Here is a 14911-nt window from a genome sequence, read left to right as displayed (position 1 = left end):
GTATGCACTCTCTGGGTTATTTTCTTCAGCATGAAAGGGATTCGCATGGAGCATGTTGACTCCTGAGAAACTACACTACGTTACATGCACGTAACGTAATCTGTTTGTTTGTGATTGTTCTTTTTCCTCCACAGGTTTCTCAGATTTTCCTCGCCTTTCCTAGGGAAGGGGATCACTCCATAATTCGTAGCACTGATTGGGTTGGCCACAGTGGTATGTGGCTCATCAGGCGGGCAGGGCAGCATAGGTTGGTCATCGCTGCCTGCCCTTGGATCACCCCTAGGATAACCCACCATATTTCATACTTTGTATGGAATAAACCTGCAGCAATATTTTCCCAAACTAAAATTGTATTGTGTATTTATTTCTTCCATCATGCATACTTGGCACTGGGTGGGGAGTGTTGCCTATAAGGGCACTTTGGAAGGCAGGGGTTACAGAGAAGCCCACGGTGCAAGAGAACTGTAGGGGGGGCATGAGTATTATTAATTATGTTAAGCGATGACAGTGGGCTCGGACAGGGGGAAGGTGGCATCGGGTCAGCACTCTGCAGGAAGCGGCTATTCCTTTCACTTGCCCTTAAACGTGCTAGGGGGGGCTGGCGCAGAGCTCTCTTGAAAGCCAGAGAACAGAGGCAAACAAATGTTGCTGAATGGGAAAGGGTTGGGTCAGGGAAGAACAGCTGACTGCTGGGAGGCAGGTCCAAGGACAAAGAGCACACGCGGCGTCAGGCAGCAGGGACAATCAAGGTGGTCAGGTGGTGATCGCAACAGATGCAGCATGCAGGTAAAAAGGAGGAAGTAGGGGTGAGGCACAAAAAATAAAAGGCAAAAAAGGTATGGGGGCGGGGCCAGAGAAGTGTTGACACATGCATGCAATGACGCATGGATCTGGGCACGATTGGGTCAAAGGAAATAAGGGGAAGGCAAGCAGAGTTATAGGAGTAGGTCGGAAGTCAATGCTAGACCCTTATAGGAAGAAATTTCCCACATATCAAAAATATATGCCTCTGCAGATGTTCCAGTGGGCAGGCACACACCTGAATCAGGAGGAGGGGTGTGGCGAAGAGCAACACTGGGTTGGACAACGGCTGTGACGCACAATTGTATGAACTTGCCACTCACTGGGTGGATTCTAGCCCATGATCTGGTTGCCCGCCAGACTTACTTTTCCCTCGCACAATCGGGCAAAATATTGCCCAATTGTGCAAGAACTAGCCCAATCTAGCAACCCGGTTGCAAAGAAATATTGAGTGCATGCTAAAAGCTTCGCTAGGAATGCATTCTGCCCACTGTTTACCATTTACTTTGTGTTTCGTAACACATTTGCTTGCTTTCTATTTGCTGGCTTTATTTGTTTTAGGCTGTCTGGAATGTCTTTGTCCCTCCTGTGAAGTATAGCCTGCTTACCACCTCTCTGATCGACTCATTTTATTCTTCTACAAATGCTCACATTCTGAAAATTCTTTTTTCCTTTTCCATGAGGAACTCCACAAGAGTGCATGTGTTTTTCAGGTGTCTTCCTTGTATGCTAGTTCAGGAAGCAGTAAACGTGCTGTATTTTTTAAAAATTGGTTTACTGCACTCATCTTTCTGCTTGACTGATTCTACTTATCTCTGCTACTATCAGTTCATCAATATTGCATGCCTGTGAAGATCAATGTTCTGTCTACTATCTTGTTTATTTTTGTCAGTGCTCTTAACTAATAGCATAACTTAAACAATCCTCTTCCTCAATTTGATGACATGCTATACATGCTGGAAGTAGGGATGGGGGCCTGCTGAAGCACCCCAAAAATAACCATGCTGGAGTGCAGTAGTGAATGAGCATTAAACAGGCCTTTAAATGTTGTTTTTAATCTGCCACATTTGCCGTACATTCAAAGAGGGGTCAAATGTTAGACTAGGTCACTGACTACCTGCCCTGTGATAGAGGCCTTTCCATTCCCTGGTTAGCTTTTGTAAAAAAGTTGTTAACAGGTATTGGTCTAAATAATGCTTTCAGTATCCCAACACTGCAAGCTCTTCCTGGAAGAAAGCAGGTGCAAACACTCTGACTTGCGAAGTTGCACGCAGATAGGGGAAATGCTGAATCATTGAAACCAACAGTAGGGAGTTATTTGAATCCTAATCTTGAAGATTCCCCCCCCCCCCCCGTTACCTGTGGAACATCAGTGGGAGTTGCGAACGTTCGCTGTTATTTCACGTTAGAGCTGAACCGATCAAATACTCCCTATGTTTTCCTACAGGGTACCAGTGTAAGCTCGAAAGTCGAAACTATGGTATACCACGTAATGATGTGCCTTATCAATCGATGCTCCATTTCTTTTTGTCTGTGATTTTTATAAAATCTACACCAAACAGCTGTTAGTCCCCCATTTGTGTCGTAGGAACTTTCGTCGCTGCTCCTGGCTTACTGTTATTGGCAACAATTGCCAGATCATGAGACCTACATTTATCATAATCTAAGCTAATTTCTCCATATGGCTGTGCACTCTAGGGCCAGTATGTGACTAGAGTAAATTGGATTGTTGGGTTTTAAATGATTGTATGTCTTTTACTTGGTTGATAGGAAGTAGCTCTCCTATCTTAAATTGCATTTAAATGTGTCTATTCTGGTTAATGGGAGAACAGCACACTCTGGATATCGTTTATACACTTGCACCGTCGCATAATCTGATGCATTTGTGTTTTATCATATGTATAATTTTACTTTTTTGTAAATATGGAGTGAAGGATTGGATTTAACTTATTTTTTGTTGATGTATACTATTATAGCTGTGTATCAGCTTAATAAAGTCTTTTGAATCTGTTAGGCTTGGTCTTCCAAGGGAACTTCCATCAAGGTTGTTTTTCAGAGCAGCTCCATAAGCAGGCTTAAGTGTGTGATTGAGACGAACCTTAACATGATTTTTTTTGTTGGATTATCCATTCCTCAGGGTTAAATGTTTGTAACAAAACCTGTGAACTGTCAATGTTCTTGAAGAATCTTCATAGTAAATCTGTGCCTGCTACTTTTTAGTTTTCACCTTGGCAGCGCATGATCTTTCTCTGCAAGACATTTTGTATGCATACAGTGGGTTTAAAGCCTGTCCATGTCCTACCATGTTACCTTTAGTGTTGCTTTCATTTCCTTCATTCCCTTTTGTTTTGGCATGCTTGCTTTATGTCCTCTTCTTGTGTTTGGCCCTCCACTGGAGCATGGACCAAGAACTTATGTCCTTCCATTTCCCCGGTTGTTTTAGCTACTTTATTTTGGGTGCAACAACTCCATATGAGTGCCTGTGTTTTCAGTCCATCTCCCATATCCCCGTCCAAGTAGCTTCTTTTACCTTCCACCCTTCCATGTTTCTTCTTTTCCTTTCCAACCTCCGGCCCAGCAATATAAGCAAATGAGCTCATCTATGACAGTGACTAGGTCTGTAGTACATAAGACGCATTAGGCCCCAATAACCAAAGTCAGACGACATCAACTGCGCACACCCAAGGCAGGCTAATCAATCATAGACAGTACAATATGATGCTAAATAAAACTGTCACTTTAATGGAATACTGTAAAGGAACCGCAATACAAGGTTCACCACGATTGATAGGATTGACAGAAATGCCTATGTACAAGCGTCATGCAACGCAATATCTTGAACAACTGTTTAGTTTGTAGATGCTCAATAACCTGCAAAACAATAAAAACAGGTTTAAAAAAAATCTTCTTGTTCCATAAATGTCATTTACCAAGCCATATTCTTCTAATTTGTCCAAAATACAGTGCCCACCAGTGAAGTGCCTCTGTGAAACACTGACAAAACCCATGAGATTTGCTTCTATTCAGAGATTAAGGACCCCATATAACTTAAACTGAAGCTCTGACATAGCCTTTGCATTCCTCGCGGCTACTGCACTCTACGCCACTGCACTCTACTCTACTCTGCACCAGTCCACTCTACGCCACTCCACTCTACACCACTTTACTCTACATCATTGCACTCTATGCCATTTGAACTCTATGTCACTGCACTTTACACAACTCTACTCTTCTCTGCGCCATTCAACTCTACGACACTGCATTCTCCCTTCTCTACTCTGCCCTACTCTACTCTACACCACTCTACTCTATGCCACTCAACTCTGCACCACTCTACTCTACGCCACTGCACTCTAAGCCGCTTTACTCTATGCAGTTCAGCTACACTCTAAGTCACTGCACTCAACTCAGTGCTTTAAATGGGAAAAAATAAGTGCAGATACTCATTAAAGGCTAGAGGTGTAGTGAGGGGGCAGGGCTAGGGGCGGGGCTAAGGGCAAGACATGATGATACTTAACAACTTCTATATAAGTTGCAGCACATACCAAACACATGAGAAATGTGTTTATATAAACAAAGCAGGTTAACTCATTACACAAAATGAAAGAGAAATGGGATAATATGTTAACATTTCCTTTTTTTGCAATAGTTGCACCTTCTTAATCTCATACTGTTAATTGCTGTTTGGCACAATACTATATATTTTTGAGCACACGAGTAGGATGAAACTGAAAATACCCCCACGTCGAACCAAAGCTCTTATGGCACCAAGCAAATGAAGCAACTCATCATGACCCTCCCCAGAAGATATCTCTTGTCTCTTCCATCGATCTATCCATTCATCCTATCATTTACCTGCTGATGTCCACCATTTAACCTTTACATTCTATCGTCTATTCAGTCTTTCATCAATCATTCAGTTTTTCACCCTTCTGTCTATCCACCCTTCATATCCAAACCTATCCATCCATCTCCAAACCTATCCATTCATCCTTTCACTCATCCATCTCTTTATCCACCTTTTCCCTCATTCATCAATCCTTTCGCTCATCCATCCTTCACCCTTTCACTCCTTTATTCCATCCACCCTTTCACTCAATCCCGCCTTTCACTCATCCATCATCCACCCTTTCATCCATCCTCCCTACCTTTCATTCATCATGCAATCTTTCACTTATCCACCCATCATCCGCCCTTTTATCCAATCATCCACCCTCTTTCACCCATGCATGCTTTCACTCATCCATCCATCTATTCATCCATCCATCTATAAATCCACCCTTGCTCACTCATCCACCCTCCCTTTTACATTATTTATGAATCTTTGTCGCCGGGCAGACATGTACAAACAAAGTGCCACCAATTTTCTTTACAATACCTACTGAGAGTGTCTGGATTCTCTCTCTCACTTTTTTTCTTACAAAAACAGGCCTATACACAAACATAGCAGACACACAAAAGACTAAGGGAGATGAAAGCCATCTTTTCTCTTCATCTACCATGGCTTTTTAAATTGCTACCAGGGCCGGACAGGCCATAGCCTAATTGGCACTGCCAGGGCACTGGCATGATTCCAATGCTTGCAGGAATGCACAGGATAGTGTGAATGTGATTGACAGCACAGGACCTGAATGGACCCTGCTCTGTCAAGCACAGCATGATGGTGAGCACCCAGACATTATTCAAATGAGCCCTGCTGATGAGGGGAGGGGGGGCTGCAGAAGCGGCACCTTGGCTGCCAGAGACACGTTCCACTCCTGCTCACCAGCACAGGCAATGAGCATACCACTCATGAGTACTCGTACTCTCCACTGCAGTAGAGAAGTGCCGGTACTCAGAGTTATAAATCTAAGAAGTGCTGGTACTCAGTACCGGTGAGTACCGACCCATTTAAAGCAAACGCTCTTCCTTGCGACCAGATTACCGTGTCCTACTCCTCGCTGCCAAAAGGAAAAGAAAGGATTCATCTATCCCCTACATCGACGGGCTGTAGAGACCCCCCACCGCCTACCTCCCGCCGTCCTGCTGTGTCTTGCAATCTGACACCGGGACCGCCGAGTGGAGTGAGGCGAGGGGCTGCCTACAACTTCCGGCAGCCCTCGAGGTCTCCAGCCACACCCCTTCCAGGACGCGCCAGGTGGCGCTTAAAGGGCGTCATAGCTGAACGGAGCTTTGAAACGCTCTTCCTTGCGACCAGATTACCGTGTCCTACTCCTCGCTGCCAAAAGGAAAAGAAAGGATTCATCTATCCCCTACATCGACGGGCTGTAGAGACCCCCCACCGCCTACCTCCCGCCGTCCTGCTGTGTCTTGCAATCTAACACCGGGACCGCCGAGTGGAGTGAGGCGAGGGGCTGCCTACAACTCCCGGCAGCCCTCGAGGTCTCCAGCCACACCCCCTCCAGGACGCGCCAGGTGGCGCTTAAAGGGCGTCATAGCTGAACGGAGCTTTGAAACGCTCTTCCTTGCGACCAGATTACCGTGTCCTACTCCTCGCTGCCAAAAGGAAAAGAAAGGATTCATCTATCCCCTACATCGACGGGCTGTAGAGACCCCCCACCGCCTACCTCCCGCCGTCCTGCTGTGTCTTGCAATCTGACACCGGGACCGCCGAGTGGAGTGAGGCGAGGGGCTGCCTACAACTCCCGGCAGCCCTCGAGGTCTCCAGCCACACCCCCTCCAGGATGCGCCAGGTGGCGCTTAAAGGGCGTCATAGCTGAACGGAGCTTTGAAACGCTCTTCCTTGCGACCAGATTACCGTGTCCTACTCCTCGCTGCCAAAAGGAAAAGAAAGGATTCATCTATCCCCTACATCGACGGGCTGTAGAGACCCCCCACCGCCTACCTCCCGCCGTCCTGCTGTGTCTTGCAATCTGACACCGGGACCGCCGAGTGGAGTGAGGCGAGGGGCTGCCTACAACTCCCGGCAGCCCTCGAGGTCTCCAGCCACACCCCCTCCAGGACGCGCCAGGTGGCGCTTAAAGGGCGTCATAGCTGAACGGAGCTTTGAAACGCTCTTCCTTGCGACCAGATTACCGTGTCCTACTCCTCGCTGCCAAAAGGAAAAGAAAGGATTCATCTATCCCCTACATCGACGGGCTGTAGAGACCCCCCACCGCCTACCTCCCGCCGTCCTGCTGTGTCTTGCAATCTGACACCGGGACCGCCGAGTGGAGTGAGGCGAGGGGCTGCCTACAACTCCCGGCAGCCCTCGAGGTCTCCAGCCACACCCCCTCCAGGACGCACCAGGTGGCGCTTAAAGGGCGTCATAGTTACCTCTCGCGGGACGCTGGGCGAAGCCTGGGCCAAGGGTGGGCCCGTCCAAGCCCGTCACAGACCGGAGGAGACTGGGCTGGGCCCACCCCCCTAACATCTACTACCAGGTATCATACATCTACAATTTTAACTGTATGTATTTCAAGGAGGGTTGGCTGAATACTTATCTCACCTCCCAAGAGTTACATGTGATTATCCTCTATTCATCTACAGCCTAACTCACACACAATGTCAACAAGAGGACTAAGGAGTAAAACACTGAAAAATATGACGTCCTCTACTGGTCCTATAGAGCAATTTCTCACCAAGGTGAATCAAACAATAGATCACACTGTTATGATGATTGATAAACGTGTTTCTTTTGAACTTGAACAAGCAAGACGCTCCTCGATGGGTCCCTTAGCTCAAGCACGAACACCAACAGCACAACCTCATGACACCATTACATTGGATTCACATGCCGATATCCATGTAATTCCAAATACAGTTGATCTATCGGTATCCTTACAACTCTCGGATACACAGTTGTCTCAGGGCTTAGAGCAAACGCCAGACATATTCGCAAGTCCTCAGTCACCCCCAAATGATCACTCTCAAAGTGAAACTAGGGGGATACGGGAAGGTGCTATCCCGAAAAAACCAACGATTACCGAAACTCATAAAGGTTATCAAGAAAAAACTAGAGGAAGGACTTCTCAACTTAATGTATTACCAAACCCACGTGACTTAAATAAATCTCTAAGTGCGAATACTATCAGTAACACAGCACCTCCAAACCAAGACAGTAACACCAATGAAATCTTATTCACAAGGGAAGTACATAATGCAAGTAATCCCGCCCAAACTCTCCAAAACAAATTGGTGCCTATGCAAAATAGTGACTTGCATATTGTTAATTCACAATCTTCTTTAATCAAAGATATAGAGGACATAGTTAAGTATCAGCTACGACCCATACAAAAAAGTCTAGAACTGATAGAAAAACAGGTTGCGATATTAGTCGCCCAATCTAAAAAGACTACAAATCCACGATCTCAAGACCCATTAACATTGCCTCCACCTAAAGCCCCACCCGTAAAGGCGAAATCTGTTATTAACTCAAAACAAACAGCCAAGACTTCTAATACAAACACAAGCCAATCAGTAAAAACCCCCACTAACTCAACCCTCTTAACTAAAGCTAAACCATCTCAAGAACTCTCAAAACCAACACCAGGCAATCAAAATCAACCACCAGTAAGTGCTCCCTTAGACAAAGCCTCTCCAGTAAATGTCTCTCCCAGACTACCTGTGACCTCCATCTCACAGCCAGAGTGCGCACAAAAGCACTTTAATAAATCAGAGCGACCAAAGAAAAAATGGACTAGACCAGTAAATCTCCCCCCGGAAGCAGCCCCCTTCGTAGTCATTTTAACAGGGGTTCCGGAATTAAGCAATGATATGGATGAACCTACCTGGTCTCTGCTTAACAAAGCCCGGTATTGGTTGAATACCAACAGACCTAACCACCCTAATAACATCACCAGGTTCACCACGGCCAGAAGGGTCTCTTGGATAGGTCACCAACCTAAAACGATCCCCGGTGACTGTATAATTGTCCATCTTGAAAACCCACATGCTGTGGATTATATATGCTCCTGGGAATCATTGGAAGGTAGTGGCGAAATAAATACCAAACGCCTATCTTTCTTCTACCCTCGACAGAGCCATCAGCCCGAGGATCCTAACTGGCCATCAAATTGGTCCTGGAACCAGCCTGAGCAGAGAAACAGGAACCAGGGCGAATGGGGTTTTGGAAATAACTTTAGGAGAAGACCACAAGTGGATTGGGGGTTTGACCAAAGAGATCGGAATGAGTGGAACACCTTTGGCCGCAGGGGACAGTACCAACCACCACAGAGGGAACCATGGGCCGGATTACCAACCTTTAATACCTATAGTTGTTTAGAGTTGGTTGACTGACCATCACCACAGTCTTACGATAAGTCTCCTTCAATGGAAAACAGTTTTGCAATAAATAACCTAGATAATTTTCCTCCAAGCAATCCACCCATCAAGGAACACACACAAATAACAAAGATTAAAAAACCCATAAAATCATCAATAGATCAAATTAAGGCAAACACGACACATGATCCATACTGTCATCCAAAGACCTATACAACCCCTTCATCAATGTTGTCAACACCCAACAAGTCGCAGGAAACTGCCTTAAACGTAACATCTGCTTCGCAAACCATTTATCAAGAAGAAATTATTGCCCAGAATATGTCTGTTAAACCAACCTTAGAAAAAGCTGAGATGAGGGCGCTCTTCTGGAACGTCGCGGGACTGGCGACCAAACACGCAGAAAAAAGTTTCCTTGAACTAATTGAATCGATCGAAGTTCTGTGCCTCCAGGAGACGTGGCTAAATAACCCAATCCACCTTCTGGGTTATAAAACATTCTTCTCCCAAGCCATAAGATCAAATTCTGGGAGAAGTAAAGGTGGTCTAACAGTGTATATCTCGAACCTATGGCCATGTCATGAAATAACTCCCATGATACTACACCAAAATTACCAGATCATCAACCTTCAAGGCAACCATCGCGAAGTTTTTACTATCATAAACTTCTACAACAATATGAATAACACAGAATGGACCAAAACCTTAAACGAACTCCAGCACCACATAAATGTTTTTAAAACAAAGTATGTCAAGGTCTCCCATACAATAATCTGGGGTGGAGATTTTAACCTCCACATATGTAACGAGACAAACACTTTCATCTGCGGAATATCAGACGACGAAGAAAACTGCCATACGCACTTCTCTCACACCATCGAGGGAAACGATATGCTGACCGTAATGACCGAACTAGACCTAGGATTTGCCAACATGTTAAAAACCCCTATTATCGAGTTTACCCCCACGTTTCATGGAAGAGGCCTCGAAACTCTAATCGATTATATTCTGATATCCACCAATAAAGCCACACGTATCAAGAACTTTGAGGTACTTAAGAACGTACTTAGTGATCACTTTCCACTAAAATTGACTTACCAGGAACTGAGCCATCGAAAGAAAACAGATAAGGCTAACACCGGATTGCTTAATCAGGATGTACTTACATTAAATAGACTTAACGGATATACCCTTAAATGGTGCAAAATTGATCAAGACGTGATCAACACAAGAATAATTGCCACCTGCAAAGACCAAATAGATAAATGCTTAGATCCCTTTTCATCTCCCACTGAGGTTATGACTAACTACGAAGAGATCGTGACAAACATAAGAAATGAATTAACTAAACCTCACAAACCAAACAAGGTTGCAAGAACAGGATGGTTTGACACAGAATGTACTAAAGCTTATTCTGAACTAAAGAAGGCCCTAACTAAAAAAGAAAGAAATAGACAAGAAGTATCAAGGCTACGAAAAATCTACAAATTAGCTATTAAGAAAAGGAAAAAGGACCTGAAAGTCAACCTTTGGGCACAATTACTAAAAAGCAGCCTGCTAAAAGATAGTTCAGCCTTTTGGGAGATAGTAAAAAATCCTTTCCTAAAAGACACAAATGAAGAACCCTCCATGGATGTAGCCATTAAAGCACAGGACTGGGTCCAACATTTTTCAGGAGTATTTGGTGAGGACCACCGTGTAGACCCTAGTGTCCAGGAATCCTTTCACCCCTTACCTCCGGTGAAGTATCCAATTGACATCCACTTCACACTGAATGAAACAAGGAAAGCCATTGAAGTGGCTAAGTCGGGTAAAGCACCGGGACCTGACTCGGTCCCAATGGACCTTTACAAACTTTTACCGGATCTTTGGGGTCCGCTTCTAAACATAGTACTAAATGCAGCAAAGAGCACTAATCTCCCTGACTCTTGGTCCACTTCATTACTCATTCCCATATTCAAGAAGGGAAACAGGGACAGTCCATCCTGTTACCGCCCTATTTCCCTTTTGGACTCCACCGGAAAGATGGCAGGTCGCATTCTTTTGGACCGCCTCCAGGAATGGTCCAAAGAACAAGGCGTATTATCAGACCTGCAATATGGATTCAGGGCTGGACTGAGTACCGTAGATCAAGTCTTAAATCTATCACTATTGGTTGGAAAATACGTGAACGCAAAAAGATCTTCCCTGCACATGGTTTACGTCGACCTCACGGCAGCATTCGACTGTGTGCAACACTCAAAACTGTGGTCAATAATGCTGCAAATGGGGATTGAACCACCAATAGTAGACTTTCTCCGTGAACTATACACAGGAGCGTCAGGCAAGGTCAGATTCGGGTTAGATGGCCAATTGACAGACAGCTTTCCGATCCAGAAGGGGGTCAGACAAGGTTGTGTACTGGCCCCCTTCTTATTCACGCTCTACACCAACGGGCTCGAGAGGGCAATGTTAAAGGATGTGAAAGATCTCCCCGAAGCAGGTCGTCGGCAGATTCCTGCGTTATTATACACCGATGACGCGGTAATTCTTGCCCAGACTCCTATCCAACTTCAGCGGGCCCTAGATAATTACTGCTCCTTCATGACTAGTTTAAACTTGAAAATTAACATCAAAAAAACTTACGTGATGCATGTGGGTACTAAGGGGGAAAAAAGTAAAGACTATCTTTGTGGACAATCTACCCCTTGAAAGGACTAAAATTTACCCCTACTTAGGCATCACCATGGACGACGATCTCAACTGGAAAGAAGCAGTAAACTCACGGAAACTGTCTCTAATAAGAACAACTGGCGCACTAAAAGCCTTTTCCCTTCGCCTGGGAAAAAGACCTCCCACTGAAATGATTAAGATTTATAATGCTAAATGCATAAGCGTCGCTACTTATGGAGCGGGGGTCTGGGGAACAACCAATGTCGAGCAATTGCAAACACTCGAAAACTCATTCCTAAGATTTTTGTTGGCCGTCCCGAGAAGTACAACAACTTACGGATGTCATCTTGAACTCGGGATCGAATTTATCTCTGACATTATAAAAATCCAGCCCATCATGTTATGGCGTAGAATATGGGCGACGGATGAGTGTCATCTTACAAGAACAATAATCCAGGATTGTCTGAAACTAGATAAAGCAAGAAAGATAAAATGGCTGGCCTACGTGGAATCCTTTTTCACAGACATTGGTCTTTCAGGGTTTTTTGATGACCCATCGTCGGTCACAGATATATCAAAAAAGGAACTTAAATCAATTTGTATGTCACATTTATCCCAAATCCGGCTGATGACAGAAATAGGGAAGCCTTCAGTCCAGCATTGCTTAATGAGCCAGCAGGTCCCTACCATCCAACCTTATTTGCAATATGATTTGACACAATTTGAAAAATTTCTTCTCACCCGTTTTAGGTTTAATTAATTTCATTATTTGGTTTTGTTTCCCAAACAAAATGATTGGACTCATAAAATCTCACTGTGTCCCTGTGACCTAACATCATCACAGTCCACTATCCATGTTTTATTCTTTTGTAAATTTTACATTCCACTTCGCAGACGATGGATAATACCAGTACTAAAAGTACTAAAAATCCGTAGATGTCGCCCTGCCTTTCTGGCATTACAATTCCTGGAAAACAATATGATGACTAAATCGATTGCCCAATATCTTAAACTTTGTATTAAGCATCGATTGAATTTATGAACTTGTCAGATGTCCAACATTAAGTTTTATGAATTATCAGAGTTAAATTGAATGTATTTTTAAATATTTATTATGTTTTTATGTACTTTTATGGCTTTCAAAATACGAAAACCGAATAAAGTTGGTTTGATTTGATTTGAGTACCGACCCATTTAAAGCACTGACTCCACTCTGCACCAATGAACTATATGCCATTGTACTCTCTGCAGCACTCTAGTCTATACCACTGCCCTCTACACCACTGCACTCCCATAGCCACTGCATTATATGACAGTCCACTATCCCCTACTCCAATCTGCACCACTCCACACAACTCTTCACCACACCACTCTGCCGCACTATGCTGTACAACATGGCTAAAAAAAACATTGCAAAAGTCAATAGCACTCACATAGGTGAAAGGCATTGTCTTTGCCAGTGCTTGTTCTTTCTTCTTTCCCGTTCATTGCCTCTCTCCATTCACACTTCTCACTGTCTCTCTCTTCGCCTCTGTGTGTTCTTGCTGCCCTGTCCCCGTTACCCGCTGCTGCTGACTTCGGTGCTGCTCTCTCTTGTGCTGCGAAAGGCTCTGCTGTAACATGAGTGGCAGAAGCAAAGTCACCGCTTAGGAAAGTGTCAAGTACTGGTCCAGCTGCAGCGCGCGCTCCAAACCATCGGTAGACCCGTTACTTTGGAAGTAGAACCCGTGTCACGGAGAGAACGTAGCATCGCGGCAAGAGCTGCAGTCTGTGGAACTGGAGATCAGAGTTCGAGTCCGGGTGTCGGCGCAATATCATGTGAATCCGTGTTACTCACTTAATCCTCCAATGCCTAGAAAATATAATTAAAAAAAGAATGTGCAATTAAGTGATGTTCATGTTAAGCGGTCCAGCCCAGGGCCTTTGAGTCGATATAAAACTGCAAATAAAATCTACCTTCAAGAAACCCCCATTTAACAGCTTCACCCTGTCATGTGTTCACTGTTCATAGTATCAGTGAGGCTGAGCTGAGTTGACCTACCATCTGCCCACCCACAGGGCCCGGAGAGTCAAGTACCTCCTAAAACATTAGGATGGGCTGAACGAAGAGAAGATCGGTAGGAAACAACAGTCAAATCCTAAAATAAAAATGTGACAGACGTTCCTGCCTCCAAGGAGTTCTGACAACTGTTTCCACGAACCTTTACAGTGGCTTATGGGCCTGCTTCTGTAGTCACACATTTTAAGTGGGAAGTGCATGCAACTCTGGTGCACTGTCCTTGAGGCTTGAGCTGCTGCAGCGCCGAATCATCATTGCGCACAAGCAATAGAGACAGGCTAGTGCAGGGGGGAGGGGTGCACAGCACCGGCTTGGGTGCACGTCCCCTCAGTGACAGCACTAGTGTCACCGACGTGGCAGCAGGCAGCGCATGCTGACACGTAGCGCACAGGCTGTCTCCTGGGGTGCTTTGAAAGCTATGAATAAAGGGGTGCACATGTTCTGCCCAGCTCCCTTCTCAGAGAGTGCCTCCTGCTCATTCACTGGACTTCGGCTGCTGGCGGTGCGCACTCGCATCATACCTCTGCTGTTATCACTTCCCCTCTGACTCCGCCCCCGCTCATCTTTCTCCTCCACTCATGGTCTAGATTAGAAAGACTTCTCCTCCACAATCTTCTTTCCACTTTACTCCACCCTTATCCTCAACCATCTTCCACACTCCTCTTCACTTACCATCACACTTTCCCCCCACCTCTCCTTCGCATTCCTCTCTTCAATGTTTCCCTCCAGGATGCACGACACTCCTCTTCCTCGACCCCTCACTCTCCAGCAAGGCCGCCATCTCGGCCTAGTCGTCGGATGCCATCGCTTCGTCCACCTCCACCAGAAGCCATCCCACCCGATGGCAGTGAATGCTCCTCACAGTGACAGGTGCCCTCGAGGGAGTCCCGCCCACGAGTAAAGACAGCCAATGAGAGAGCAGCCTCCTTCCAGTACTCAAGAGACCCAGCCTTGTCATTCCCACCTCGTTGTGCAGGTGAGACAGCCCGTAGCAGCACTGCCTCGTTACCAGGACAGTAGAGACGTCACCTGTGACATCCCACCTGCGTAAACCTCAAGTAATACAAATGAGGCCCCTAGTAACTGCCAGGCGCGGTGGCGCGCGCCCTGTGTCCCTGCCGCTGGGGTTGGCCGAGCTAGTGACCTCATGAGGTAGGCGGGTGTTCGAGGCCCCTA

The 14911-nt window shown here is 45.6% G+C and overlaps 1 long non-coding RNA gene across 1 annotated transcript; it reads right to left on the bottom strand.

The window, feature by feature from the left end:
• Nucleotides 1–3520: 3520 nt before the first annotated feature.
• Nucleotides 3521–14699, bottom strand: LOC144799303 (uncharacterized). The gene is made up of 3 exons (XR_013603787.1): nt 14408–14699; nt 13110–13528; nt 3521–3672 (listed from the first exon to the last, which is right to left on the bottom strand). It is a non-coding gene; the product is annotated as an uncharacterized LOC144799303 (long non-coding RNA).
• Between the last annotated feature and the right edge of the window lie 212 nt (nt 14700–14911).

This window comes from Lissotriton helveticus, chromosome 12, assembly GCF_964261635.1.
Source record: "Lissotriton helveticus chromosome 12, aLisHel1.1, whole genome shotgun sequence".
NCBI classification, from domain to species: domain Eukaryota; kingdom Metazoa; phylum Chordata; class Amphibia; order Caudata; family Salamandridae; genus Lissotriton; species Lissotriton helveticus.
This window is presented reverse-complemented; position numbering and strand designations above follow the sequence as displayed.